Raw genomic sequence first — 27,095 nt, 5'->3', positions numbered from 1 at the left:
GGGACTCCACTCGTCACTGGTCTCCATCTGGACATTGAGCCGTTGACCACTACCCTTTGGCTGCGACCATCCAACCAATTCCTTATCCACCGAAAGGTCCACCCATTAAATCCATGGCTCTCCAATTTAGAGAGAAGGATGTTGTGGGGGACCGTGTCAAAGGCTTTACAAAAATCCAGACAGATGACATCCATTGGTTTTCCCTTGTCCACCCTTGTTGTTACACCATCATAGAAAGCCACTAGGTTGCAGAAACACCTTAAGCTGTGTTTGAAAGTCCAGCGTCTAAGGATTGTCAGGCCCCGGAGCCATTGCTGTGCCACATGGGTCGTTGTAGCACTGAAGAATGTCCTATGGGAGGAAAAGAGGGAGAGAGAAACCTGGGACTCTCCATCACTCCTGTTCCTCCTTCCCCCGTGGTCTGCCTCGGGCCAGCCAAGGGAGGGGTAGCTCTCCACAAAGCCATGGCACTTGCGTTTTCAGCGCTTAAACTGATTTCCTACCAGTTCAGAGCTGGGCCCTCCCCTTCACAAATGAACTGCCCTTGGAGGCATTTTAATGCATTTTATTTGTTTTTTGCACAAATTGAAGATTTGCTAACACTGATGCTAATCGTGACTCTTGAGTGATTTGACCAGATTGTTTTAGAACAAAAACCCCTGGGGAGAAAAATGCGAGTCCTTTCTGCTGACATTTTCCAAACTATTTCTTTTTGCTTCTTTTCTGTTGAGCTGACTTTTCATTTCAGACCTTTCTTTAACTTTATTTTTGAGAAGTTCAGAAGCGTTCCAAGAAGACTTTTTTCAATTTTGTTGAAGCAGATACAGTAGTCAAGCCAGAATAGGTTTTCCTTTGCTCTCTTCTTCTCACCCCCAACTTTCACAATGTGCAAATCAATCAAAGAAAAAAATCTATTGTTTGGCTGGACTTCTCATCTAGCAGCACTTGGATAGGGCAAAGTGATTGGATTTGTGACCTCTTGGTTCAAAATGCCTGGTTGACAACACTCCTTTTGGTTTTTGTTTGGGGTTTTTTGTTTGTTTGGTTGTTTTTTTTCGCTGCAGAGGCGAACGGCAAGATCCTGAACTTGTCCCTGGTTTGGTTGTGAATAGGTTCAGAAGGATGTGTAGGTCTGTCTCTGCACTGAGAGATGTTTGACATCTCTAATTCCAGCAGAAATGGGTTAGTGGTCAGAGTGCAGGTGAAACTGCTGGAGCAGAATGATCGATACACGTTAGCTCCAGAAACAGTGATTTGTGATGCATTAAGGTATGCTGTCTTGTTTGAGCAGTCTGATAGCACAACACTTTAATTACTGTTTATGCATCCTGAGACACTTCTGTTTCTTCTGCCACCCTTTGCAGCAGCACTGAGTGCTCCTAATGTGAAATATAAAGCAATATCTGCATGGACTTCCAAAAGTCTCTGGCTTTTCAAAGTGCAAAATCTTCTTTTGGTTTGCAAGGTCCCCACATTGGAGCGTGGTGAGTTAAACTGGACCATCTGTCTTACTGCTTTTCTGGCAAAGCCTTTTTGCTGTTTCTTTGACCAGAGCCTAAGGATGGCCCCTTTCTTTGCCGTCTTCACCTTACAGTTGTGTGATGAGTGACCTCAGGGGCTGTACCATAGCTGTTATTAGCAGTGTGGTGGGCTTCTGCTGTGGCACGGCAGAAGGAGCCTGGTCCTTCACTGTAGCTGTCTGTTGTGAGCTGGGCTGAATGGCAGGTGCACAGAGCTTCAGTAATGCAGAATGGGTGTCAGCTAACTCTAGAAAACAGGTAAATACATAAATAAGAGATGCATTTATCCCACTCTGCCAGAATATCCAAATGGATATTGCAGTCAATGAAATGGATAAGAAATAATCAAGTAAAGATACGGGATTCCTTTTTCTTCTTTAATCCTCAGCAAAAAAACCTGTTCAAAGATTTTTCCTTCGTCATTTTATTTTAGGGTTGGGATTTTTTATTTTTTAAAATTATTATTCTTTTGTATTCTGTAGAGTAAGGATTGCAGGACAGGAACTGGGAAAGTCCTGAGCCTCTGTTGTGGGGCGTACAGGCAGACACTTGCAGACTGAATGCCAAAGGGATTGTGAGTAAACAAATTGCTAGTGGCATAATTTCTTGGAAATAAACCTAGCAAATTAGACTTGTTAGAGCAACTGCTGAAATGGCTAATGCCATTGAATTGTCAAAATAGAGAACTGCAAAGATCCTCGGTTAATTTACATATCACCAAACCAAAAATAATGGGAAAATAACGAGCAATTATTGTCCCTGGCTCTCCCTGTTCATTATTTAGAGTTAAGACATTTATCAATATGGAATTAAGTTGGCAAAATGTGAGTGTGGCACAGTTATATTGGTCAGTCAAAACTGGGGGAGACGATGAGGAATTCCAGAGGCACCCACCAGAGGATGGCAGATGGGCAGCACCAGTAATATTCATTGTTGCAAGCAACCATGCATCAGAAGGAGCAGTCAGAGCTACTGAAATGTCTTAGCAAGGTCACTTAGAAGGGCGAGTGATGTATTTTGGGGAGGGGAACAGTGAGGTTTCGTGAGAACAAGTGTCCTGCACGTACCATTCAAGAGTGGTGTAAAGCATCAGGACTGTGTCTGGATTTTGTACGTACTAGTGTCGCTGAGGGATTAAGGGTACCTGCCGGCTTCTGGCAGATGTTGAGTATCCTGTTTACTCCATAAACCCTTCACAAGCTGCTGTAGCTAGAAGGGAGGCCCCCCCTAATTGCACCAAGTGCATGTGACCCAGACTGTGGGATACATTAGATTGGAGGACATCTTTTCTTGCAGAAGCCATGGAAAGAACTTACTATAGGGTGAAAATTTGGAGACTGCTCTCCATCCTCTCCCATCTTCGTGTTTGACCCCAGCAGAAAATAACTGATATTAGAATAAAGACTGCTGAAAGTTGGGCCATCTGTGGCTGCAGGCTGCCTCTGAACTGAAGGTGTAATGGCCCTGCAGGCAGGATAGGCTTCTTCTGTGCCTTGGCTTCCACCAGGAATGGTTCATCTGACCTTTAAACCCACCTACCGCTGCCTCGATGGTGATTGCTGGAGCCAGTAAGGCAATTCACAGGGCTGAGCACGGTTTGACTAGCACAGTTCGTAGCTCTGCAATGAGGTTTGACAGATGCTATCAGTGTATCTCCCCATAAATAAATATGTAATCGGGCTGCGTGCTACACTTTCACATCCTGAGGAGGAAATTCTGACACTCCTGTCCTTTTATCTCTCGCATCCCTCGGCAGCTGTGAAAAAGCCTCTGACCTCGGATGCTCATTTTTATCATTTCATTTCAGCAGGAGTTGGTGCCTGTGGAGCTTTGTTACTCTATGTTATGAAGGAGGAGGAAAGCAGCAGGCGTTTTGTTTAAATTCTTAATTGCAGGCACAGCAGGATTATGGAAATGTCAAGAGGGAAGTGACAGGGAAGACCTGACAAACACATGGGGTTGGTTGGTTGATTCACTGCTTTCTCTTTTCCACCAGAGTGGTGGGTAGGTTACGAGTCAAACGGACCTCATGGGCTCCCGGACCAGTACACCCATATGCCCAACTGGACTGTGTGGTCTGCCGTCTGCTGTGTTCAGCAGCTCTTGCTCAAGACAGGCCCAGGATTAGCAAAAAATAACAGAACTGGCTTGCACCAGCAGAGCTAGAAGGAGTGCCAGAGCAGAGCAGCAGGATTTGGTCCTCCTTTGTATGGCCACGTACTGATGGGAGCCAGTGAGAAACACTGGTGTAGCACCTGCCTGTGCTGCGCCAAACCCAGTGTAAAGTGTGCTTCTCTTGCTGTGAAACGTTAAGGGTGGGTATTGGGGCAGGAGAAACCCAGGAGAAGGCTGGCTCTAAACTGCTTGTCTGTAGTTGAAAAATCTCTGCCTCGCTGTGATTTAGAGTGCTAAATTCCACTTCCACTTCTTTTCTCCACTTTGACTTTTGCACAAGGTTTCATTCCTCATCTCAGTAACCTGGAGCATGTTGGCTTTGTGGGCAGGCACTGAGATCATGCATGAGTTGCCGTCTTCTCTAGACCTTGCAAGAGCAGCCTCTGCACGCCTTAACTCTCCACTCTTAAGAGGGGACAGATGAATTCTGCTGCTTCTGCCATGGACTCTCAGGTGCCAGAGCCTAACAAGTGGCACACGTGGGATTCAAGCTTGGAGCCGCTGCAGAAATGGGAATTTCCATAAGTCCTCAAGGGGGCTGTTGTCCTGCCTGCTCCTGTCAAAGCTCCCCATGCTCTAAGGGTTTGTTCCAAAGCAGACCCCATGGCTGCATTTATCCTGCCTGCTGTGAGCAATCTTCTCCAAAGCATATCCAGCTGCTATGCTTGATGTCGCAGTTGCTTTCACAGTTACCTGTCAGCATTGAAAAACAGGGACATGAAGTCCGAGTTGGCACACAAAAGCTTCTCATCCTCTCCCAAAGCGAGGATTTATCTCCAGTAGGTTCATTAGGCTGGCTAGTATAGCTGCATGGAGAAGCAGAAGAAGAAATGCTGTGAGAAGCCACTGTGCTATCCAGGTGGTCCGAAGTAGTAACTTCGTCCTGGTCAGTATGGGAACATCTTGGTTCTGGCTGAGCTGTAGGACTGAGAGCTGCAAGTGAAGTGCCTCCTGGTGTGGTGCTGTCCCACTGATCTGGACCAAGCCACCGACAAACCAGGGGTCTGCGCGTGCAACATTGATACACTGAAGTCTCCCACAAATCCTCGTTTCTGTGGTCACAGTTGTTTAAACTGGTGCCCATCTCCAGTGCACGTTTGATTCTGTAAGGATAAGTCGTGAGATGGTTTCATTCCTCTGATGTTTTGATAGCCAAGTGGTCCACAGATAGCTGACAGACGTTTTCCTGTGAGTCTGAATGGGCCGTGTCAAGTCTGACAGTGGGTTAGGAGAGGCTTCTTAGTTGACAACCACATCTCTTAAGTGTTTTGGAGACCAGAAAGGAGAAGGAGGAGCCAGAAACGTTTGTTGCCCAAAAAGCTCCCAGAGCGACATAAAGGAGAAGACAGTGGGTGAGGGTCAAAATGGGTGGCTGGTACCAGGAGAGAAAAGGGAGATGGCAGAAGAGAGGAGGATTGCCAGAGGAATAAGCTGTCCTTGAAGGACATACTGGGAGTGTGCCAGACATTTGCAGAAAATGGAGAACTGGGACCTGGAGTGTTGCTGTGCTGGCTGCTTTCTAATTGCGTCACCTCTTCACGAAGGCCGTGCTGCCTGTTCATATTATTATATCACTTAATTTTGATCCCTCAGAGCTCATACTCCTTGTTAGACATCTCTGTAGCCTGAGTAATTTTGCAAGTGTGTTTGTGTGTGTGTTTTAATAACCTGTGGGAGCACCACAGAACTTGTAACTGTACTTTGGAGACTGGTCAATGCAGGAAGGCGGCCAACATGGACACTGGGGAGCTGTGCTGTGATCTGGGAGAAGGTGAGACCTCTTGGAGGCTGGGGAACATGAAAGGAGTTTTGTGCCTGGTTCCCAGGTGCTTGACTGGTTCTGGTGTGGATGAGGCACATGCCAAGTGGATCCTGTGTCTCTCTGCCTGCCTAGATCATGGGGAAGGCTCCAGTGGAAGGGGTAAGACTGAAGGAGACACCACCCAAAGTTATGTGTGAGGATAATTTGCAGTAACAGACTCAAGGCACCCAGCACAGCCTCTGCTGATGTTAAGATGATGATCCACCCTCAACTAGAACAGAAGCAGCGTTGTTCTGCTGTCAGCTCTGAACTTGAGGCTGTGAGGAGTGGTGGCTGGAGGTCACAACTGGAGGATATGAAACTTTCTCCCAACAATGTCACTGGAGTTAGGCTTTGGCCCTTAAACATTGTGCTTTCGGTCTTGGATCTTGCTCATTTTCACAGGTGTTGGGGAAGGAATGTTGTTCCTGCCTTTTTGGGCTATTTTGCTGCCTTGTTGCTTGCTAAAAAGGTGTTTTTCTTTGGTAGGGTATTAGAAAGATGTTTGTGACATTTTGAGCTGAACTTTGCTGTTTCAGCAGCCAGCAATGAAGGTGATACCAGGCAATTGTTCCATAAGCAGCAGAACTAATGAGCCACTGGATTTGTGTCCCACTTTCCTGACCTCTGCCTCTCCCTTCATAATATTAGCTCTTCCCACGCAGCCACTGTGTTCCTCTCCCCTTCCTCCATGCCCTGTAACTACTTGGCAGTCATGAGTCGGTACTTGCTGTGGCGGGTTGGTTGGAGGTTCTTAGGTGCCGATGCTGAGAGGCCTGCTTGCCATGCAGAGCAGGCGTTTTCTCAGTTCACATGACAGCCGAGGCTCTAATTTGATGCTCTCTTCCCCATTCCCAGCATATTTTTTCCCAGGATTTCTAAGTGTTTAATTGTCTCTGAGCCTTCTGTCAGTCTGAGGGAAACTTAATTTCCTGTAAGTAGGAATCTGATGGTCAGATGGACAAGCAGTTGTACGGACAGTGTGAAAGGAATTTCTGCAGAATAAATTCATTTCCTTGAAAGCCTAGACAGTGTCCTATGTCCCTTTAGCCTGTGTGGAAAACCAGATACTGCCATGCTGCTGACTGCTGTGGCTTAGGCAGGAATAGCCAAGGTAGAAACAGAAACACAGCAGAGAACTGAGTAGCGTGAACAGGGCACAAGGACAGCAGACACCCTGGAGAGGAAATATGAGATGTTTGGGACGTTCTGAGCAGTTGTTTGGTAGTGAGGGAGTCCTCCCTGAATTCCCCAGAGAAACTGTCCCACTGGTATCACATACTTTTGGGCAGGTCATGCTCTGCCCACAGGGTTCAGATAAGCAAGAGATCAGATAAAGCCACCGAGGGCTTAGCCTTGAGCGAATGGGTGAATGGCCTACAGCTTATGCCTTTGTTCCTGTCGAATGTTGTTCTCACTGGGATGCAATCAGAAGTTGGAGAACGACTTTTCCTTGCCCTGTGCTTTTGCATCTGCAACCCCTCACATCAATTTCTCAGCCCAAACGTTGATGTTCAGCTCTTCCATCGGCAGAGTTGCAGCCTTTGCACTGGCTCATGACCCACGGGACAGATGCAAATAAGTCAAATCTGGTTTGTGACCCACTCCAGGACGCAAGGTTTGGCTGTGGCTTGGCTCCGTGTCCCCTTGCCCTCTGACAACAGCTTGTGCTTGTCTCACGCCCTGGCCTGCACGGGTTTCTGTTGTATGGGCAAGCATTTGGGGCAGATGTTGTACTTGGCACTGCAGGGAGGGCAACACCTGAGATCTGTCCCTGTGTCATTAGTGCCAAAATCAATCTCTAGCGTTTAACGGGATGTGGGGGAAATAGATAGGCTGGAGTGAGCTTGTCTGCAGCCATGTTGCGTGGGCTCTGCGCCCGGTGGTCCAGCACAGGTAAATGCCTTGGGACAGATTCTGATACCATTTCTCATGTGAACCCTGATCCAAAGCTAACTGAATCACTGAGAGTCTTTCTGTTAGCTCCATGGCCATTAGATCAGGTCTGCTGAGCATGACCAAACTCGTCTCGGTACAGTTCGGATTCGGACACTCAATACCGTGTCTGTGTTATTGTTCATCTGAACGTGACCCAACTCAAACTGCTGAGGAAGAAGTGGTGAAGAGACAGGGGCTTGCTTTGTGCCTGTGAATATACATTCAAAGTCAGCATCTTGAAAGGGCCCAAAATTTATCGCACTGCTGTTGTCATTTCCCATTCACCGGCCTGACTGAATAAAGGAGTGCTGCACAGAGCTCTGCATAACTTGTTTGACTTTAAGAGTCAGTAAATGATATATGTCTGTATCCTTGGATGAGGATAATCCAATTGTACAGTCTGGCTGGATTTCAGCTGTTCTCTGAAAAAGGAGTAAAGGAGTGAAATATTTACTTATGGTACTTTTCGCAAGTGGAGATGACAGAGCGTGGGAAAATAAAAGCTAGTCCTGGTGGGCAAGGGTTGCAGGGGAAAAGAAGTGGGGAAAATCTAATCTGCTTTCTGGTAGAAAAGGGCATAAAAGGGCTTGGCAAGAAAAGAGCCATTCTGATTTCTCAGAGGCGAAAAATGAAGGCAGCATATTCAATGAACATAACTCCACAGTTGTCAATGCAGTCAGGTCTGTTTATGCCAGCCAGTCAATTTGACCCAGAGCTTTGATTAAAAAAAATCAGGATCCCCAAATGTTCCAATAAAAAAGAGGTTATGAAAAAACTTCTGCTTTGGTTAAAGAGCACCCAGCTCCGGAATCATTTGTAACAGCTGAAAGGATTAAATGTCATCGGGGAAACCAAAAAGAAAATGAATCTGTAATTAAGTGTTTAGCCCAGCCAAGACAGTATGGCATTGCCAGTCTGAATAATGTATACAGGAAGCATCCCAAGATCTGTGCTTGCTTTCTGTTTTTTCATTAACTGAACCTATATTAATACAAAACAAGATAGCCGGGTGATTTTCAACATACTCTGGATTTGTTAGCATTTTTATGATACCAGAACTTAAAAGCTTCAGTCGAGATCAGTGCCAGCTTTTGCTTGGAGTTAGACAAACATGTAGAAGATCTGATACCTGCCAGAACGAGCAAAGACGGGAGCAAGTGAAAACAAACAGTGAAATGTCTACCAGCCCCTGACCGTGGCAGAACTGTGTCTGGAAATCCCTGGCCAGGGCATTCTTCTCTCTACCAGCCTTGTCTGTGCAAATCTGCATGGATTGCTTAAGAGTTGAGAACTCTTCTAAAGAAAGATTTCTTTTCTAGTTAATGTTATTAACTAAATACAATGCAAAGATGGTGGTTGGCTGGATAACACAGAACTAAATATATGATGTTCTTTTACCTAGGGCACATCAAAGGATAGGAGAAATGATGATCAAATTCAGCTATAATGCACAGCAATCAAAATGGTGCAAAAAGGTCATTTAACTTAACTTGATTGTATGTTATGATTCTGGGAAGAATTTTTTTTTTGTCCAAATATGGAGGCTTAGCGCCAACGATTTTAAGTCTAATCAGGCTTACCAATTAGTAGAGACATTCTCAATGACAATTGTCAATTAACCTCAAGGTTAGAAATTCAGGATAACCTGAACCAATGCTTAAGCTCATGTCAGAGTCAAAATAATACTCCACAGTATTAAAATAAACCTTCATCAAGTTTTATATGTGTGCAGATAGCCAGGTGACATGCTGCAAACCCCTAGTGGAGCTCCCACATCTTTTTGAAAACTGTTTTCCAGTTCTTTTGAAAGTTAATTTTTTTTGAAGCTATATGGTATTATTAACCTTCAGAGCTTTCTGTCCTACTTATGTTAATCACGGCAGCAGTAACTGATTTTGTTAGATCATTGATTCTTCTGTCTCCAAATCAGTTATTGTTTCTGCCTCTGCCCCCAGCTGTGATCATGTTCATCGTGGTATCAGACCTTGCAAGTATTTAGCAGTTTTACCTGGTCTTTCGTTTTGATTCTGTTCTAGTTAGAAAGGATGTGCTTGGCTTTTACAGTCAGACACCATGAGTGCCTTGTAGTCAGAAAGGGATTTCAGTTTGCCTCCCTTTCCCTCCTTCCACCTAGTGTCTTGCTTTCCACATGGACAGCTAAAGATGCAGGATAGATCAAATGCTAAATACCACAGAAGCTGACTGGAGAGCCAACACTCAGATCCCCGTTTTCCTGGGAGTCAAGCCAGAAGCTCTTTCTCTAGGCATATCCTTCCCCGCTACAAGGAATCCAGCCACAGTGCATTTTTGCTTCAAAGCAAATTGCTGGGAAAGGCATCGTTTGTGTTCTGGGCTGTCCCTGCTCTTTCAGCTGGGCATGCTCCCCATGTGCCCTCTCCACAGAGTTCCTTCAACAAACCCTTACCAGAGAGGATTGCAAATGCCCAACAGCAAGAGCTGACGTTACAGACACTGATACGTTGCTGTACTGTGGGTTGGTACACCTGCAGCTCCTGCTGGTTTTTGCCCTTTGATGGGCGAGTGAAGTTATTTCTTGTTCTGGTGAGCGTGTCATTAGTTTCAGTAAAATCAGCTAATGAAATTATGTGCAAACTGAATGTGCAACTCAAACTATCATTACACTAAAGTAGTGTTTTATGAAAAATTGTCTGCTTGGAAATGTACAGTAATCGGAAGCTTCTTGACATGAGTCTATGAGCAGGAAAAAGACTCTAGAACTGCACAAGTCTAACTTATGGGCTGTCGACAGTGTGTTTAGCTCTGGGCCTTAGTGAAAGAGCCTGAAGCAACGGAGGGTGGGAGGTGATGTATCCTGAAGAGATACTGTCCTTCATACTAAGGGCTGCCGTTCTGAGCACTGCCTCTGACTCTCAGATGGATATCTGCTCTGCCTTGTTAAAGGCAATGCTGTGTTAAATGAGGGTCGAGTAAATCTAGAATTACTTCAGAAGAAGTAATTGTTCCCAGGAAGGGTGAATTCTTGATGCAGGAAAAAATATCTCCCTGCAAATATATGCAACGCTGCTTTAGAGAAAGGGTGGCCTTCACTTTCAGTACATTGAAAAAACCATTTAGGCGTGATTTGTGTGAAAGCCTCTGCCAGAGTACTGGCCAACTGCCACGGGTCAGGCATAGGGAAGAGTCAGCTCGAGACGGTGAGAGTCTGGCATCATTTGTCTTAACATGGGCATCGAGACTTTGTGCATCGCAGCCGTGGCCAAGTGCTGGCCGTGCGTGTTGGGTGAAAGCGTGCTGGTGGTTGTAGGCACGCAGTCAGCGCAGCCAGCAGGGAGAGGGTCTGTACGCCCGGTGCCTACGGTGAAGGCACACGGCATCATTAAGACGTTGCACTTTATTTTAATGACTCCTGGGTTACAAGGAGAATTTTAATAGGCTTTGGGTTACATCTCAAGAATTCTGCAACATTTTCAGGTTAATAACGCTGACATGTCTTATCACTCCTTCGCCATCAGAGCTATAATGGGGAAAACCCAGCATATTGTTAGGAGTTTTAAAACTGCCTTGAAATCTGTCAAGGGAAATAAACTATCTTTATATCAGAAAATAGCTTCCCTTTTGCTATCTTATGGAACAACATAACATCCAAAAAAGATGCTCCTGCCTAACAGCTTATTAGGAAAAGACAGACTCCTGGGATGTAAGGTGTGAGAACTGAGGGGATTTTTGTGCACCACTTGAAGAGGGGAGACTCTGGGATTTCAAGGAGATGAGGTTTTAGGTGAGTGGAGAGACTTTTGGAAAAGGGCAACAATATATCCTGATGATACCCATAGCTGGTACATCCTGTAGGATCCTGCCGTGCACTTGGTGAAGCGCCAAGTGGACCTGAAGTGGTGGGAGGCGAGATGCTCGTGAGATGAGGTTGTAAAGAAGTTCCCTTAATTGGGAGATATGCACGGTTATGCTTGCACTCGTCAAGGCAAGAGGGTGGAAGTGAATAGTCTGTTTTGCTGGAAATCACAGTATCACACAAAGATTGGAACATATTCTGGTATGGGATAGACTGAGGTTAGGTGTTGTGGTGGTTTGGAGAATGTTTCTTTTTGACTGCGTAAAGTTTTTTTTATGCAAGTAAAGCATTTGCTTCCAGGAAGTCATTTTGAGATGAAAAGCCAAAATACTCCATCTGCAAAATATCGGAATGAAATGTTACCAAAATCAGCATCTAAATTACTTCTTTAAATGTGTGGCTTTATTGAAAAAAGATAAATGAAACCATAACAAAAACATTTAGAGGAACACATTCTGAGGATGGGAACACTTCTGACAGTGGTGACAAGTAACCAGATGTCCAATATTACTTGGAGAGCATGAGGTTTCCTGCTGGATGTCCTGTCAGGCACCACAGGTGCCACCTCAGATGAACCAATTTGAAAAGTCACCTCTTCTTGCATCTCCAGAAAGGCTCTAGATTCCTGTGTCAGCTCACAGGCCATCCTGGAAGGTGAAGCTCTTCTGAAAAGCTGAATGTTTGAGGCAGAGTAGACAAGCAAAGCAACCAACCTACTTCTGGTGGGAGGTGCCTTTGTAAGAGACATTAATGAAAAGATTTCAGAGCTCAGGTGTTTTAAAGAGAGCTAAACCACACATCACGCCACCCTCTACTCCCCCCAAAAAGTGAAACCAAAGTCAGAAAGTAGGCCTTGGCTCACGTGATTTTGTCAGAGGCCAAACTTTCTGTTGAAAGGCAATATGCTAACAAACTCCCCGTTTGCTTTATTCAGACAGTGAAAGCCATTTCCTTGGCTGATATTCACTGCACGGAGGTCCTCTGGCAAGTGCCACTCAGCCCCTCTCTCTGCTTACTGCAGCTTTTACCTTGCTGCAGAATTGCATTTGGAGACAGGTTTGGGGAGTTTGAAGTCACTTTGTTCCAGTAACAGATGTCCCCTTGCTGCTAAAGAAGAGAATTAGGATGGAGTTGAAGGGCCACAGGATACTTTTTGCTTTGGATTGCTTACTTCTGTGATTGTAGGAGTCAAATACTTACTGCTGTCCCTTGGCAGTTTCTGCTTAATGCCTCTGAGGTTCTCTGCCGTGGGGTTGGTGAGGACCTGGTCCTGACACCCTCGACCTTGTGTTGCTTCAGAGGCTGCGGGGGTGGACCCTGGTGAAAAGTTTCGTCAATGGACACGTTGCAGGCTGTCCCTTAGCTGTCATCTTTCTCTGCTCTTGTTGCTCTTCCTGAGAGCAGACTGGCAGCTCACCTGCATGTGAGACAGAGGTAACTGTGAGGGTTTCTCCCCTGTAAAGGCCTGTCTTGCAGAACAGCTCGTGTCCTCTCAGTAGCATGCACATTGCATTGGCACTGCAGCATGCTTGTCGAATGGGATGGCTGCATGTGGGGGAGGAAAGAGGTCAGTAAGGTTTTGGGGGCTGTGGGAAGGTTCTGCAGTGCTGGAGTTTTCTTCCCGTGGATCTGATCTTGCTGTAGTCTGGGAGCTGTTCCTGGGAGTCTTCAAGGGGTGCAGGTGACATTGTCCCATGCTCAGCTGTTTAGTATGGATGGATGCTTGCTGCATGAGCAGGATTAGGACTCCAGGTGGGACCCTCAGCACAATCCATAACTACTCACAGCATGAAACATTTCCTTCATTCCAACTTTCTGGGGGGGACATTCCCAGTTTTAACCTCTACTGTTTTTCCACCCTGATCTCACTCCCCACTAGAGAATTTCTTCTGCCACTTGGTGGGATACAGCCCACTCCCTTCTGGGAATCACTTTTCTGGGTGTATGGACCCATACTTTAAGCCCATGCTCCTCTTAGAGACCTTTCTTCTGTTTCCTCTTCAGCTGGAAGGAGGAGTCTGACAGTCTCCCCATCCCCAGTGGCTGACTTTTAGCTTGTTAGCTGAGAACCACTGAGTCTTCATTAGGCCTTTTCCAACCCTTGGCATGGTTGGAGGTACTAATACCTTGCTTCAGGTGTGGAGAGATAAGGGCCTTAGCCAGAAGAGGGATGCAGGTGGTTTTCTGGGTAATAAATTCAGTATGAAGATGCTCAAAAGCCTTCTTCAACTGATATCCCAGTTTCTGCTGCAGGCCAGACGCTGATCTGCCCTTGTCCTGAGCCTGCAGGGATGTTCTGGATCAAATCACCAGCAGGACTTTCTAACGAGGTTTCCTTACCCCCTTTCATTACTGAGCCAGGTCTACACATCAAGGCTTATGTAGAGTCAGCAGCACGTGCCTTGGACTCGTGCCTGATGTTTAAGAGACTCTTGTGGGAGACCAGTTTGTAGTCCTTGCTCTTGCTGGGCAGGGTGATCTTGCCTCAGAAGATCTGTGGCACAGAGGCAGGCTCAGCCTGGAGAATAAGGCACGAGATTGTCTCGTGCTGGTCCTAATCAAGAAGCTGTAGTCTCCCTTGGGTGACTGTGCCGTGTTGTGCACAATACTATGAAGACCGATACGTAGGGGTTCTTGAAGGTGAGGAAGTTTTGTGGAAAGGAAATCAAAGGCTTTTAGATTTTAACATTGACAAAAGTAACATTGATGTTAATGTCCGGGGTTTAGGAGGTGGGTTTTTCGGGTTTTTGGTGTGTGTAGACACCTTTCCGATACCATTTTTTTGTTCTGAATCCACATTCTGGGTGTCAGGTTTTGGGGAGGGGGAGGCTGGCTGCCCTTTCCTCCAGATGGCTCATCAGAAGACTTTCTCAGGGTACTCACTTCCATGGGGAGGAAGCATACAAAAGCAGACGAGATAAAAACAGCAAAGCTGAAGGTCAGTTTCTGAGCTAAGGTTGGTTTTTACTGCCACGAGCCAGGAGCTGCCACCGTGTTTGTGCTCATAAATTGGCTAGTGTAGGAGGGTAGGCAGTAGGAAGGATGGGGGAAGCAATGTTTTTAAATAGATATTTATGGAGGATATCAACATTTGGCATTTCCTGATTTCAGAACAGTGGAGGAGGAACTAAGAACTTCATCCCGCCTCCTCCTTCCCTCCATGCCAATTAGGACCACTGTCTGCTACCCTCCGTCGCATGGAACAGCCACTTACAAACTTGTGCCAAGCAGCACCTTGCATCATGAGCAGTTTCCTTCCTTCCAGTGGTTCAGAGCAACAAAACTGTCCCCGGGAGGTTTCATGTATGCTGGGTATGTGCAAACAGGCTGTTTCGGTGAATTAGCATCTAGTTTCAAGAGATTCTCTCCTCCACTGCGTTGACTGCAGCTCTCTCTTGGCGCTTAGCACTGAAGAGGTCTGGGAGGCAGTCATGTACTTGACCTTTCAGCTTTTTTGTTTGTTTACACCCTTGGAAATAGGTGACCCTTTCTGACCTAGGGTGATTAGAGCCTCTGAGTAGAACATTAATTCTCTGTACAGCCGGGCACGTGGACACTTCCCACACAGCTCGAGAAATCACCTATATGTTTATCTAAAGTATCATGTCCTGCCACCCCCACCTCCCTGTCCACCTCCCAGGTAGCTGCTGAAAATCCCCTGCTAATCTGCATTTCTATGAGCTGCCTCCTGTAGCCTGGAGGTTCCAAGTCTCAGCCAGCCTTCGCCTCTCTGTTCTGGGCTAGTCTCCCAAATATTTGCATTTCCTTTCTCCGTATCCTGCCATCACCTGCTGCCGCCGCACTTTGCATCTTGGCAGCCCACTTTTGTCAGAGGGATTGATCCAAAAACATTGCAAGGTGTTGGGAAATCTTGACTGCAGTTAAATGAGAAGCTGTTGTCTTAGCAGCATCTGGAGTCTCCAGCTCCTCTCTTTGTTGCTGGTGATTTCAGTCGCTGCTCCTTGGCAGGGGTGCAGCCTCCTTTGGAAGCTCGCTTCCCTTATTGCCTGATGGCTGTGCTAAGTATTGGAGTCTTCAGATCACGCATTTCTCTTGGCACAAGAACGTTTGTCTGTCCCCCACCACATCGTGTCGTGTTACAGGGAAAATGAACAGTCCTTTTCCATGGAGCACCAATTTACCCCGAGTGCCTTGGACTGATGCATGCAGGATGCAGGGATTGCAGGAATTAATGCTCTTGCATTTTGGAGCTCCTGCGTCCAAAACCATTTGTGGTCCCAGCCCTGAGCAAGCTGGACCAAGCTTGAAGCTTTTCAGGTGCTCCTGGTCCTGAGTGCCACGTGTCCCAAGGCACGCTGAAGGGCTGTGGTGGAGGACAGAGCCTGGCCACTGCTTTGGGCTGGTTTGTGGAGTCATGCAGTCAGTTACAGCTTTCTGAAGGGTGCTTACAGCATGGAGCTGAGAGCAGAGAAACTGCCAGAGAAACCAGGAGAGCTGCTCAGCGGATTGAAGGAGGACATAAAAGTTGCTTTCCAAGGCTGAGGTATTCTGGGTTAATAAAGGGGGAGGCATGGAGCAATGTCTACTTCTCACTTGTTAGGGTTAGCTTGTATGTGTTACGTTTAGTTTGTATGGGAAGAGGAAGAGAGGAAGAGAAATGACATAGAGCAGCCAAGAAAACAAGAAGCTTTTAAGCATAGACCAACCTCTTGAGACTCCACTTCCACAAGGAAAAAGTTTTTCAATAAATGTCCTCAAACCTTTCTTTATTCCTCCCAGAACTCAAGCCTGAACCATTCTTCATTTCCCCCATTTCAGTCCCCATCTCTCTTAGCTACAAGAAATTGAAATCCCAGTGTGACGTGCCTAGGTGAATTCCATTCCCAAAGGCCAGGGCAAGCAGAACCCCTTTCCAGTAAGAACAGGCTGCGTTGCAGAGTCAGAGATAGTTCACAGCACGGAGATGGCACATCTCCCTGCCCCTTGCATGTTAGCAGTGCAGCAGAGAGCAGGGGGAATCTTGGTAATGTCTTTTATCTTTAGCAGCGGAGCTTCCCAGAAAGCTTTCGGTTTCTTTTCTCCCTGCTGGCGGGGGTGAGGAGGGCTCTGATTGTGAGGTGTTTTGTCTGTTTTTTTAAGAAAAACAGAAATAAAAAGGATTTTGCAGAGCAACACTGTCAAAAATTGTGCTGCTTTGGGGGGTTTACTTGCTTGACTGTTTTTTAGGTGGATGGTTTGCAAAGTCTAATGTTTCGTTTCATATCATCTCATGTTGTTGAGGAACAGGATATAAATTTTCCTGATAAATCCTGTCTGCTTTGTTTTAAAAGGGGATGAGTCTAGCAGCAGGGCATTTTTGAAGAAAGGTATGTGCTCTGTTTGGGTTGCATTTGAGTCTGTTTCAAATACCTAAGCCTCGAGGACTTCAGGATCAAACACTGCTTTTGAAATCAGAAATAAAACCTACAATTAAAAAGAAGTCTTCCCCATTAATGTCTGCCTACTAGTTCTGTATGCATCAACGTAGCTGCTGGGGAAGGACTGGAAGCAGGATTTTATCCCTCCATTTTTTATGTGATGATTAAAGTCAGTGTAAAAGTCCTGCTGATCGGTACGGTGGTGTCAGCTGGGAGCTGACTCTTGTGCCAGCACAGATGCCCAGGACAGCCCAGCTTGCGCAGCGTAGAGGGTTTGATTTTGTGATGATTAAAGAACTTGGTTGTGTTTATGTTTGCACAGGTTAGTGCTAAGCCCATGCTGTCCTGAATCAGCAGTGAGGGATCATCTGCATTTCTAATTGAAGTGCCTTTGATTGCCTTCAGACCCCTTTAGTGATTGCTTTCTGGGAGTTTCTGTGTTTGCACAAGCTGCCCTGGAAAAGTCAGCGTACTGTGGAGCTGGGGGAGGTGGGGGTTTTGGCGTTTGCTGTTAACAACCCGGTAACCCATAGCTCAGGGAGATGGACTGGAGCTCAGGCAACCTTGCCCCACGCCTGGCCTCGCTGCGTGACTGTGCACAGCTCTTCGATTGCTCTTTTTGCTTTCACGTACAATTTCTAGGGATGCTTTCACTCGAGCTGCATCAGCACAGAGGAGTCTTGGCCTCTGGGGTGCTGTGCTGTCCTGTCCTGTCCTGTCCTGTCCTGTCCTGACCTGTGGGTCCAGCTGACTTAGGTCTACACATGACTTGGGCTCAGTTCTCTGCAATTCTACCAGAAACTGGGACAAGGACTCTTTCTCTCTTTTAGGGAGTACTTAGCTCTTCATGAAAAATTTTAGAAGGACTCACTGTTTCTTAGTTCACCCGGTGGAGGCCTGACCCAGGATGGGGGGAGAAGCAGACTGAAGCCGTTGCTGCAAACCAAGGAGGTCGTGCTATCATTGCAGTATTCCTGTCGCTTCTGATGGTGTGCCCGGTTCACAGATGGGAGCTGAGCCCTGGCTTCCAGGCCCTGCTGGTATAACCTGGCTTTGACTTTGCCAAGCCTGTGCTCTCTGGCAGAGTGACAACATGTCATGGCATCTCACACGGCTGCTGGGATGTTCCAGGAGAAGAGAAGTAACAAGGGAGCTCTGGTTGCACCAAGTCACTTGTTCTAGCAGTCAGGCTGCTTCCACTTAAACCTCTAAGGGATAGAGCGGAGGGGAAATGGAAAAAGTGGTGGTTATCCCAAAATACCATCCACCTGGTCTGTTTTACTGGTAAGGTGTGTTGCACGCCTGGTAGAACAGGCATTTCTGGAAGGGCTCAGCAGCTGTCGTTCCTCTAAAGACAGTAGATGTAGAGTCCTTAGAGACCAGCCTTGCTAGTGTGAGCACGATGATTGTTTTTACGGTGGCTTGAGCTGCTGTCACGCCCCAGTGGCAGAGAGCCTGTATAATGGAGCAGTGGTGACGTCTCGCTGTGCTGGGACTGGGGCCAGCCTTGCTGAGCTCCACGTTGCTCACCTCCCGGGCCTGCCCCTAGCCCAGGCTCCCAGAAGGCCCAGTCAAATCACCTCGGAGAAGCACAATAAATTCCTCAATTGTTTTGTTTGCTGATTGCTAATACATTTACAGAATTAAAGAGGTGGCCAAGCCCCTGTCCTCCTGGGCTGAGGGGTGGAATATGGCTGGTCTCCAAAGTTCAGTGCTCAGAGTTGTGATGGCCAGAGCTTGGTGTGCATGGAGCCTCAAATGCTTACGATGACCAGCAATAGTTTGGCTCAGTTCTGGACCAGATAGACCCCCCAGTAACAAAGAGTCTGGAGGAGATCATCATCCATCCATGGGCAGAAGAGGGGTGGGATGGAACCACTCGGTTGTTTGTTCTCCTTATCTCTGATGGAGATGGAGACTGTGTCATGTAGGGTGTGAGGGGTGCAGAGACAGGATGTGGGAGGAGAAGCCCAGAGTTTGTCTGATGTTTGTAGGCTTCAGAAGTGGATCCAGAAGGGATCAAAGACGGAGCCCAGAGTGAATGGCAGGGAGCGTTCGATCCAGGCGTCTGACGCTGGTTGTCTTTATGTGGCATTTGAGACAGTGTGGGCAGTTTGCTCAATTTTTCTCTGTAGACGCTGCTTTGTTTGGAAGGTTGTAGACACATGTCAGCGGTGATGGATAGATTTGTTTGACTTCCTGTCAAATCAATGATTACTCATAGAAATCTCTTTTATTAGTTTATCATAGGAAGTTCTATGTCATTTATCCCAGCGGAGGCTTGGCTAGCTGGTGTCAGCGAGCAGTGCTGGTGAGAGTTATTGCTGGCTTTTATTGTGCTGCTGCGTCTTTTTATTTTTTGACAAGGTGTTTATTTTTGTCTTGGTTTTGCACTAGGAAAGCTTTGCACCTCTTTTTGCCCTGATTGCAAGCAGGGTGTTTTGTCTTTGCTTTCCCATTCCAGTCTGTTCCCTTGGAAATTTGCAGGGATATGCCCTAAGTACTAAGGTTTACCCTCACCCTCTGCTAAAGTCTGACTGGCCATGTCTTGGCATTTTTGAGCTGATGAAGGTCATATTATCCTAGGCATTGTAGGAGTTGGAACTAAAGGGCATGGATCAGAGGAAGAGGGGCTTGAAGAGTTACAGGGAAAAGTCCTGGTGATGTATTTCCCATATCTTCTGTGCTTGGGTTTGGTTTGCTTTGTGCTCAGAGAGGATGTGGAGCTCCCTGTCTCTAATGTTTTCATGCTGCATCCCAACGGATGAGCTCTGCTACTTGGGCAGATGGGGCGGTTTGATCCCTGCAGGCTCTTCCGTGACTGCGGGACCTTTGGGAATGGTGGTCCAGGGTCTAAAGCAGAGCTGGCAGCAGAGCCTCCCTGGAGGCCTTCCTGGACGTAGATGGGTTATGTCTGTGTTCCCGTGCCCACGCAGGGTTTGGGGTGGCCTTGCTGCTTGCTGCTTGCAACCCTGTGGAGCTGACTGACACCCAAAAGGCCAGCGAAGTCTCTTCATGTGGGCCTTCAGGTGGAGGAGCTGGAGCACAGCTTTTTGGGCTGTTCTTGGTGCAGCAACTTTGCTGATAACCATTTCATAATGCTTTTCAAAATCTTAAGTGGGCTTAAGAAGACTTTTCTAAAGGTGTAGCTCACGCATACAAGAGCTGTACAAATAACTGAGGCTTTGGTTACCTGTTGCCATTGAAAAACTCAAAGAATCGTTTCAGATCAAATAATATTTTTGCCATTGACATTTTAAATAATCTGGGAAAAATGGTTTGGGATGTTCATGGAAAGGGAGATGCTTTCAAGTAAGTTTCAAAACTAATCTGCAGAAGGATTTTTCTAAATAAAATCTCAGTTTGATTAAGAAAAATAATCAATTGAAACAGCATCTGGACTTTTCTCAAGTGTTCTTACCTGCAACAGAAATCCACAGAACTGAGAGAGCATTCTCAACCTGCTTTGTCCGGAGGGAATTCTTCCAGGGCTGAGCTGCTGCGGCTCTTCCCTGCCTGCTCCAGTGGCTGAGCATGTGCAGAGCTTTGGAGACCGCTGCTCCTGCCAAGCTAACAATGCTGACCTCTGAGTTCAAGTAGGAGAGACTTATGTTTTCGGGTCAAGAGATCCTTGGCTCGGTCCGTGCAGATAAACCAGGCAGGGGGATGACTACATGAGAGCAGAGCTGCACTCTCTGAACATACAGAAATCATTTCAACCACCAGTGAAGCGAAACAGCTGAGGGAATTGAGGTGGATATGACACAGCTACACAGAAACACACTTGGTGTGTCTTCACACATGTTGTTGATGTGGGTGTAGCCTCCTTTCCCTGTCTCAGGGCCAAAGGTTTCAGTGTGCTTGAGAGATGTGGTTGCCCTTTTACTCCAAGAGCTCCCAAGTCTGGCTGGGCCATATTTGTAATATGCTGGTCTTTGTCTTTCACAAGAGAGAAATATCTGCAGTTCTTCCCTGACAAGAGATGTAGTCAGGTGGCAGGGAAGGCATTTTTGCATCTGAGCGGGAGGGTGTCTTTGAGCCCTGCTTTAGGCTAAAGCTGGGTAAAGATTAAGCTAGACTGAATAAAGCTAGCATACCTAGCTTTAGATGGATATCTCCTCATCGAGGCTGGAGCACCAGAGGCAAGTGGATGCTCTACCAAATGCTTCTCATGCTTGTGTGCTCCTGGAACTGATGCAGACCCATGTCCTGTCTTGTTTCCTGGTTGGTTGTTGACCTTGAGCTCTGCACAGCTGGATGTCTGGAATTTGTACCCAGCGAAGCAAACCTTGAGGGAGAACAATATCCAGCTGATGTCTGTGTCATGGTGGTGACCAGACTTGGAGTAAATCAAGCTGTGGGGAGAAAGAGGGAGTTGTTGAAGCCTTCAGTGCAAAGATAAAAGCTGGCTCCTAGATCAAAGGCAGTGGGGGAGAGGTGCACACTTCCTGAAAGCAAATAAACCAAACAACCAGTCTCCAAACATTAGGCTTGGATTTATCTCTCTCGCTGAGCCGAGGGCATATCATATCCCTCCATCAGTAGCTAATCACTTGCTCAGAAATAGTATGCTGACAAGAGACAGCGATTGCCTCCCATCTGACAGGTTGCTAGAACTCTGTATGGTAAGAAAGCAATAGCCTGTCGCCCTTCCCAGTAAAGGAATCAGTTCCTTCTGATGGGAAGTACTACCAGAGAGAGAGAAATCAATTTGCAACTGTTATCAGACTTTTCTACCCAGTTAATGGGACCTAACATCTGATTTGATTCTCAGGCCATTCACAAATTAGGGAGAAGCGCAGGGCGTAGGAGAAGTCACCCGGAGAAGGAACAGAGGTGTGGAGGAATCCTCGGGAGAGGTGCGCAGCATTTGCTAGTCCAGGGGGGCCCATTAGTTTTGCCAGCATGTAATGCAGAATGCAATGATTGTTCCAAACAGAAATGATTTAACCTTGAATGAGAGAAACATAACCAAACAGCAGCAGTGGAACAATAAAGAAATTCCATCTCTGATCTCTTGTGACCCACGTTCTGCTCAAATGGCTCAGATGTCACCGATACATTATTTTCATGAGTGACTGTAAGTGCATTATGCATGAATATGTAGCCACTGGTGAATACACTGAGAATTCTTCAAGGGAGTGTATATAATCTATTTGATTTCATGGTACTGGACTGTGCTCCTTTTTTTTGAAAGATGGTTCCTGCTTGGCCAAAGAGTGTCTACGTGTGTTTGGCACAGAAAGGGGTTTGTCATGCGGTCCCCTGTGAGTATGAATTGTTGCAGCCCCCAACAAGAGGCTTTGCTCTTTAGCTCAAGTGGTAGCAGCATGTTTGGCTGTCTGTGTATGCTGGGTTTGTTCTTGGTGCATCGGTTCAGGGTGAAGCTGAAGCGTGTTCTTCTCCACCTTTTGGCATGTACCAAGGCAGTATGTCAGGCGGTGGCAGTGGCGCTCGCTACCCCCGCTACTGGAGTGGACACGGGAAGGTAGATCGGGCTTTGCCATGCCAAGGGTAATCCAGTGTATCTTGCTTATCTGAAAAAGGCTACGTATTCTCCTACCACATGGGTCTGGGAAAGCAGGACATCTCACAAGCTGCTCTGGAGGTCAGAAGGCTCCAGGGACAGCCTGGCGACCGCAGTTTTGATCCCGCTTGTGCTGGTTTTCTGAGCATGTTGTAGGACATTGCTGACTCCTGCCCTGCAAGGCAATCAGAGCCATCCTTTCTGCAAGTAAAGGTAACAGAGGGTGCATAAGCACGTGCTGGGCAGAGCAGGGACTGTTGGCAGTCTTAGCACTTACCTGCCCATCCATACTTCTTTGCAGACGCCCACCATCCCTCATCCTATCCCAGAATCAACATCCTGCCCTCCAGTGCAGTACTCACATAGCAGTAAGTGCCCGTCCTTCCTGCCCTCTGCCTCTCTGAATGCTATTGATTGCTGCATCTATCATTGTAAGTTATAATACCCATTTGGTAGTAAAGGAATTGGTCCCAGTGGCCAGGCTGTGTCTGAAGAGCTGTGGCTGTGCCATAAGCACATGAGCTGTACAAGGAGCAGGTGGTTCAGAAGTAGCCCAACTCATTGCTCAGAAGTGGCCCAGCTCATTGCTCTGAGTCTTCTCAGTCTTGGAAAGATGAAATAATGAAGGTGTGTTCCCCCAGAAACAGGCTGGCTCCGGCATTTGAGTGGGTACATCTCAGGATCCCTCTGCCCAAGGAGGAGCTGGGTGTGGGGGTGTTGAGGAGATGTGGCAAAAGGCGTGATGACTAGCATGCAGGTATGCATGGAACTACGCAGGATTTAGCAACTGTATTTGCAATGAACAGGTGTCCAGGGAGAAGTAAGGATGGATCAGGCTCTTCCAGAAGCAGAGTATAGGTGTTGTTATAATGCATCAATCGTGCTGCCTGAGCATGCTCTGAGACCTGGTGAAGGCGGCTTTGCACTGGCCCTGCGAAGGTAGTCTGTTTATTAGTTCTCCTTAATATCTGGTTGTTGCCCTGTACAGAACGAGTGGCTCCTTTACCCCCCTTGGAGTTTTCCCCCTCAAGCACAGGGCCTCTGTCCATACCTTTCTCAGGGACCAGAGAGCGGTGCACAAATTTTTCTGTGTCCCTGGGATCTGGGTTGCAGCATTACTGCCCCGTGGGAGCTCTGATATGTGGTAGGGAGTAACAGCCTGCTTGAAATGAAAGCGTGTTTGTTCATTAGGTGAAACAATACATCAGAGGGAAAGGGATTTTAAAACAACAAAAGGCCCACAGCATATTTTACCTCATCTAATCTTACAAGCTGTGTTTGATAGGCTTTTCTTTTCCCTTACAGCTTACATTCTCCTAGCAAAGCTCAGATTCACCTACTGGGCTTTTTTCTGCTTTCCCCAACCCCTTGCTCAGTCAAAATGCTCCCTGGGAGCACCCACGCAGTCTCAAGCCAAAAGGGTGTCTAGTGCTGAGGGGGCAAAAAGGTCATGTCAAGTGGGTCAGTGTATGGCTACAGATCTCATGGACCACACAACACATCAGCATCGCTGCAGTTGGTAGCCACAAGAGAGGTTTTTTTTCTCCCCAGGAATTTAATTTGGTTGTTTAGGTTTGTTTTGAAACTGTTTATAGACTTTTAGCTAACAAAGAAAGCTCAGCTCATCAATTAGTATTGTAGATGTGTAAGGGATGCATTTTTTTCGTTACTGCAAACATTTGTCCCGTGCCTTTGGGCTATGGCTTAGGTACAAACAGTCTGTGGTTGACTCTAGCCACAACTGCACTGAGCTGGAGGTCGCAGCCCAGGGACAGATGGAGTGGCAGACTGGAGCTGTATTAAAAAGGGATTTTGCTGTATTGGTCATGATCATCTTGGTGGCCCATCCTGCAGAGAAGTCAGAGGGTTGCATACAACTGGTCTGTAGGACTTCCAGTTGCTAAGGGGCACTGGGGAGCATGCACCCTTGATCCAGTTTCCTCCAGGAGGACAGACAAGGGGGGGAGGCATGTGTTCCTGAACATTCAATCCCCTGCATCAGCTTTAGGTTCCACTGAATTATTTTCTGCTCATGAAGCTGGGAGAAAATGAGCAGTACTGTTTTCTCCCCTTACCTGACAAGCTGTTGCTTTGACATGCGAAAACTCAGTAACCTGGCTGCACTGGTGTTGCTTCTGGAAAGAATAGGTAGTTACAAGGAATTAGGGGAATTATTCTGTAGGCATGTAGAATATTTGCAAAAACAAAATGTCATATATCATCGTAATGCTAAAAGTGTGAAGCACTGGTGGAGGACACTGTCAGCTTGGGCTGCAGTCCCCCCAGTGACTGGATGCCTAAACAAAGCATTTAAAAAAAAATGCCTAAACTGGCATTTACAACAGTTTGTGCCAGGCAGGGCTCTGAAATAAAAGCTGGGTGACAGGTCTGCCTTTCACCTGATAACCCCAAGGCTGGCATTGCTGTCCAGTAGATGCTGGAGTTACAGAAGCAGTAAGCAGAGTGCCATTCTTTGGCAGTTCCTGCTATTTCACAGCAATCTGTACATTTCGGGTCATTTTATGTTCACTTTGTGGGATGGGAACACAGCACTAATTAAGTCAGAATCCCGAGCAATTTTGTACCTGCATGTTGGAGTCTGCCAGTTGTGAAGGTATGCTCTTCCACTCCTGAGACTACGGAGTGCTGATCTGGAACAAAGAGCTGTGGCATTCCCATATGATCACAGGAAACAAAGCCGGTCCCTAAAATGCTGTGCATCCAGTCTGCAGAGCAGCAGGCAAAGCTCTGGCTGACCTGAAACAACTCACTTCATCTCTCTTTTCTTTTTCAGCTTTTGTCATATCTATTCTCTTATATGTGCTCTGGGGCAGGAATTTTCTCTTATTATGTATGTGCATGCAGAATGATGAGTCTTTGATCTCAGCAGCTACATCCTGTATTACAGCAGAACGGATATTTAATAATAATAGCAAGGATCCGATTAATAATTTTAAACTTCTGTGTGTATGTGCTTCTCTAAGACACTTGCAATCCCTGTCTGGTTCCTGAGACAACATGTTTGCATTTGGAGTGCAAGTGGGCCACTTGCCCAGTTTAAAATGTCCATACCTGACAGGATCAACACATGCTATAGCAACTGGGAGGGCACTGTGCTTTTTTGTCTGCCTTTTTTTTTTTTCTCCTTTTTCCTCCAAGTGTTCTTTAAAGCCCACTTAGGACTCAGCAGAGTCCTGTAAAACCCCATCCCAGCATGGGCAGAAGGAGGATGTGTGGGGACTGGGAGCGTTGCTGGGAGGGAGGTGGCACCACGTTGCCATGCTGTGGCCTGGGTGTTGGCAGGCTTGGTTGATTTGAGGGGTGTGGATGCTGGCAAGTTGGGCATGGGCCTGGAAGACCTGTGTTTTCAGGAGCATTGGCAGAAAAGCCAGTCAGCACTCTCCCTCATTAGCCTTGATTGAGCTGCTTCCCTCTCCATACAGAGGCAAAGGGCTGTTTGGCGTGGTGAGAGTTGGAAGGGAGGGAGAGCTTTTCCTCACCTTGCCTGTTGAACTCAACACCAAGAGTATTGTATTTTCTCCCAGATTCTTTCAAGAGATGCTTCATGAGCTCCAGGGGTGTTACCTGCTCAGCCTGAATGCCTGCTAAGATGCTTGTGGAGCCCAAGGAACACGTGACTGGCTTGCTTTGTGAAGGGAATTATCTGCATCTTGTACTGCTGATATTATAGGTGAGCCTGACGCAGCTCATTTTCTTGCTGTGCCTTTGTCTTTTAATTTTGGAGGATGTACTTTTCCTGACAGAATTTCCAATTCAGTTCATTTTCTCTGTCTGCGATGGGAGGGGAGAAAAAGAGGTGGTTTGAGGGGCTTGCTGCATGTATTATTAATTGTCCTCAATTCAAGACCGTGTAGTCTTTTTCTGCCTGATATTCCCATTTTCTCATAACTAATATTGGCTGCATATTTGAAAGAGGTTTGGCGTTTGAAATTGTATGGATTTCTTTGTGATGGTAGTGGTTTTAAAGCTACAAAACGAGGTTCTTCTGTTTATCTGAAGCTAAAATGGCACAGTGTTCGAGTCATCAGTCAATTGAACTGTGTGTTGCAGAGCAGTTGATTAATGAAGTTGCCTGTGTTTCCCGAGCTGGTTAAAGCATCACCCAGAAGATGCTGTGTCAGAACCTGCCCACTAGACATCATTAAATCTGCAGAAGCAGGAAGATGCTTTTGCACAGAGACGTCCAGGTTTGGGTCATTCCCAGCTCTGTTGATCCTGTTATAAGGCAAGGGTCGTCCTGGATAATAAGCAGTATCTCATGTTGGGGCTACGTGGTGCTGCATGCTGATGTTCAGGGCTGTCAGCTCACATTGCCACAGAGCTTAAGGTCCCAGGAGGAATGAGTTTTGTGAGTTCGGCCCAGTTCCTGATGAACACTGTCTCGTAGCAGGATAAAAGCACGTTTTTCAACTCAGTGGAACACAATTCAAGTTTCATGTTGTTAAAGCTGTTTAGGTAAATGAAGCACTTCAGCCCAAAGGAGGTGGAACAGTCTCTTGACAGCAGCCTTGGGGTCAGGGTGACCATCCTGTTTCCATACGAGCCACATCTGAACAAGGGAAACAGCACATTTCCCGGAGGAAGTAACTAACCTGTTAATGAACCTCTGAGAGGAGCAGTGGGAGATGGCTCTGGGTTTGAGGCACAAGTCTGGTTCCTGCTTTTCCTCCCCACCCCCAGCAATTCTCATCTCTTCTCGTAACTCTTCTCAAAGCATTCTCACTTTCAGCAGATCTTGGACATGGGGTGACTGCTGCTCCATTTCAGATGTAAGCAGATGGGAAAATAGCGCCTGCCTGGAACTGAGCACGTCCCTCGGACATATGCATGAAACACCCATTTATTGAGAGAACTGGCCCGGGGGGGAGTAGCTGTTTCAAGCTATGACTGAACTGTGAACTGT

At 46.8% G+C, this 27,095-nt stretch overlaps 1 long non-coding RNA gene across 2 annotated transcripts in view; it reads left to right on the top strand.

Annotated features, from left to right (window-relative positions):
* Positions 1–27,095, top strand: part of LOC142361005 (uncharacterized) — a 148,267-nt gene that overhangs the window by 6,031 nt on the left and 115,141 nt on the right. Inside the window, exon 2 of one of the 2 annotated variants that reach the window (XR_012763551.1) lies at positions 25,717–25,862. The exons of the other annotated variant lie outside the window; for it this stretch is intronic. This is a non-coding gene — a long non-coding RNA (uncharacterized LOC142361005). The remainder of the gene's footprint in view (positions 1–25,716; positions 25,863–27,095) is intronic. 2 annotated transcript variants of the gene reach the window in all.

Source organism: Opisthocomus hoazin, chromosome 4, assembly GCF_030867145.1.
Source record: "Opisthocomus hoazin isolate bOpiHoa1 chromosome 4, bOpiHoa1.hap1, whole genome shotgun sequence".
Classification (NCBI taxonomy): domain Eukaryota; kingdom Metazoa; phylum Chordata; class Aves; order Opisthocomiformes; family Opisthocomidae; genus Opisthocomus; species Opisthocomus hoazin.
Note: the sequence above shows the minus strand (reverse complement) of the source record. Positions and strands in the feature narration are given on the sequence as shown.